This window comes from Dipodomys spectabilis, unplaced genomic scaffold (genome assembly GCF_019054845.1).
Source record: "Dipodomys spectabilis isolate Male_0828 unplaced genomic scaffold, ASM1905484v1 ptg000008l, whole genome shotgun sequence".
Lineage (NCBI taxonomy): Eukaryota > Metazoa > Chordata > Mammalia > Rodentia > Heteromyidae > Dipodomys > Dipodomys spectabilis.
Window position 1 is genome coordinate 596981 of NW_024870685.1, and position 4173 is coordinate 601153.

Sequence of the window (4173 nt, forward strand, 5' to 3'; positions counted from 1 at the left end):
CCATTGGGCTAGGATGACTTTACAGCATAAAAACTTGGGATTGATTGTCATAGAAATAATAGCTTACTCTGATGAAACAAATGTTTAGTCTTCAGGAATTAATTATTATAGATAGGTCATAGTTTTATCTTCTACCAGAATGTGGCTATTTTTTCTATTGACTTTTAAATATGTAACATCTCATTGGAAATTTCATCTATTGCAGAATTAATTAAAATGCAAACAGATACTGTTTTAAATGTCTCTGGTATGGCATGATCAGAATTTGAAAATGATTAGTTAGTAGTCATCTGAATTTTGGAGAATACATATATTCTGTCCTCTTAACAATTATTCAGTATTAAAAGTTAGGAGTTTCCGTAGAATTAAACTGTTTTGTTTTAGTATGAGATAATGGTTTTTTCAACATAAAGGCAAGTATATTGTGAAGATATTGTATACTTTGGTAACATTCAAGTTGATGACCCTCTGATAAACAAAGGGGGAATAGAATGGTACTTACTATATCAATACAGTGAAATTATATTTTATGTAAGTTATTTTTTAATTTAATTTTATTGTCAAGGTGATATATAGAAGGGGTTGCCGAAATTGTAAGATGGTGAATACATAACATGTCGAACTTTTTTCCCACTACCTCACTTTTCTCACAGTTTTCCTTCACCCCAATACCCTTCACAAGTTGTAATGTAAATTTCCATCATGTTGTCTTGCGAGCATTGGTATTACAGTGGTTTGTACTTTGTCCTTTGCTGCGCCATGTTGTTGTTCCTCTTCCCTTCTCTAACTAAGATAAATATATATACAATGACACATGATACTGAAATCAAATACGACAGCGGACAAACCATAGGGGAAAACACAAAAGAAAAAAGAATCACAGAGTACATTAAAAACAACCACCACAAAGAAAACCTTTGTTTTCACATATAGTTCATTTTGTTCATCATCATAGTATACATAGCTACTGAGCCATTCTGCTCATCTGCTAGGACTATCCTAGATATTTCCTACTTGATTCAAATTAGGGAAACCATGGAATCATTTTCTTTGTGTCTTGTTTATTTTACTTAGTAAGATTTTTCCATTTCCATATGAATTGGAAGTATAGAATTCCACAGTGGATATATATATATATATATATCACATCTTGTCAATTAGTTCATCTACTGAGAGGCATATTGATTTAAAACACGATTGCATGTAAGTATGACTTAGGGTCGTTCAAAAATGACAGATGCCACCTCCCCAGATATTCTAAAATCATGATTTATATGAAGATAGGATTTCATGGTGGACCAAGTGTTGAGATATCTGGATGAGTCTAATGTATATCTTGCACTGAATTATGCAGGAAGGTATCCAATATCATATGGGTTAAAATGGTTGTAACAAAATATTCCCTTGGAAAAGATATAGGCTGCCAGAAGTATGAAGTAGTTCAGATAATTTTGAAGGATTTAGAAATGCAACTCAAGTATGTCTCTTTAAATAATAATTATTTAATTGGAATGACAAAAGATGGGAAGGGGGAAGAAAATGCCTGAGAGCAGATCATTGTCCCAAGTTAGAGTATAAAAAGGTAATCTACAACTTCCCAGTTAAAAAGAGAGTAATATATTATGTCCCACTTAATTTAGGTACATGCAATTTACTTGGATTTTTCCTACTTTAACCCTCCAAAATAAGTGAAGTCTTATAAGAAAAATTATGTTATTTCCATTGCTTCAACCTGAACACTAACTGTAATGAGCCCTCTTTTTCTCACTTTGCACTTAGAAAATAGTCCCTAAGATGATGATGATGTGGCTGATTAGAGTCAGAGTTAGGGGCTTCTACTTGTACAATTATCCCAGAAGAGTTTAAAGCAGTTTTTCCCCAAGATATACAACTACATTTTCTTAAGCTGTACTTTGAACACACCCTCACACCTGAGCACATAATTTGAAATTATACTTCAGCATTTCCTTGGCACATTCTACTTTATGCCTTTCGCTTTTTTGCACATTCCTTTTGAGTTCATAGTTGCTCTATTTCCATTTCATCTGTACAAACTGCTAAGCACATTGTTCAACTACCACTTCTTGTTTGTACAAGACCAGTCTATGTATGAAAGTACTTTGTCCATATTAAGCAACAGGGTAGTACTCACTCTTTGAGGAGAAAAGTTCCACAGTGTGACCCTATGCCCACATTACAGGATGTAGAATTTAAAGCATTTTGAGAGAACAGTGATATTAGAATTGAAAGGCTCCTTAGGGAAATTTTCTTGAAGCTCATTAGTTTACTCAGGAGAAATATAAATATCTACAAAATTTGGAGCTAATTAGTAAGTATCCGAACTAGCATTTGATCCTAGATGTTGTGTTAATACAAGTCACGATTGTATTATTGTTACATCTGAAACCTTCACAACTTGACAATGTGTATGAGAAAATGAAAGAAAGGCATTAAAGCAAAATGTCTTATCTTTTTAGGCATTCAGTCCTACTGGTGAGGGTAAAGTCTGAACTCTTCCATTCAATAAAAGCTTGAAGTTTATAAAAGCATTCCCTACATATAAGAATTTGTGTCAGGTTGATTGACAGGGTTATTTCACCATGGAGATATCCCTAACAAGAACTAGAGTTAAATAGAGTATATGGCAGTTATGATGTGTCAATGGATATTGGGGCATTTTCTATTCTAAAAAACAATCAATTCGGGGAGTCTTCAGTCACATCAGTAATGCTATATGCTCAACCTAATACTTGGTGTTACATGTCCTACATTTATAATGAATTGGCTGATAAGACATCCAAACCTATCTAAAGATATTTCAATATAATCCCAAACTGATGTGGATACATGGGCCAAACATTGGAAATGTAGGACAAATTAGGCTTTTTTGTGCTGTAGTTCAATCTTTAAACTCCTGACTAAACAAAGTCTTTAAAAATATTCACAGAATGCCTCTAAGTAAAGTTCATGACAGTTATATATGTATAATTCTTCTAAGGTCAGGATAAATCATTGGTTCCCAACATTTAAAATCAACAGGATCTGTTGAATTTATGGATCCAGAATTTTATGGCTTCATATTCATACCCCAAAATTTTATCAATATGACTTTCACTAAAACAGTTTTCTTATTGAACTTTATGTCCTTTTACTTTTCAAATCTAAATAGCATATTTCTTTCAATATCTTCTTGCAAATTCCTTCCTTTACTTCTATAAACCTGTGCTTATTACTTTTTTATTTCCTTATTTATCTCTTTCTTCCAATCTTGTCTACAGTGGTGCCCACATTGCTCACACCTGTGTCAGAAATTTCCTTTTTTTTCCCCTTCAATAAGGCCCCCAATTTTATTATTCTTTTTCATATTCATGGTCGTGGATATTTTGATGATTTCTAAACAGACCCATCTTTGCATGTAAACTTTAGTACTATCAGATATTTTCCCCTAAATCCATCATTTCCACCTGTGGTCCTTATTACTAAGAGTAGCACTAACATATTTGCCAGCCAAACGTGTGGAAGTATATTAGATTTCTTCGTTCCCTTCTGCTCCCTCCCATTAGATAAGATGAATGATCAAGATTTTCTCAGTTTCTGTCCCTCAAATGATTTCTATTTTTTGGGTGGGTCCGGTCGTGGGGCCTGAACTTTGGGCCAGGGCGCTGTCCATCAGTTCTTCAGCTCAAGACTAGCACTCTACCACTTGAGCCACAGCACCACTTCCGGCTTTTTTCTCTGTTTATGTGTTTCTGAGAAATCAAACCCAAGGCCTCATGCATGCAAGGCAAGCGCTCTACCACTGAGCCACCTTCCAAGCCCCCACTCAAATGATTTCTATATACTAATTTTTATGCCCCTGACACCAGCCTGTTTCTTTTACTCAACACTGTTACCTAGTCCTAAAACAACCATTTCCAAAGTATACTTTTTCACCATAGTCTTTTCATATTGGTTCTCTCCATCACCAAATTACTCTCTTTGTAAGCACACAGAGTGAAGAGCTCAGACACAAATTCTAGTATCATTATTTACTCACTACATTGACTGTTGGCCTTACATTTCTCATATACAAATGGATATAATCTACCAGAAATAATGAAGAATATATGTGTTGACTTCTAGAGCAAGAAAAAAGAAAAGTGAAGAGTCCTTATATTTTCCACCTTACCTTAC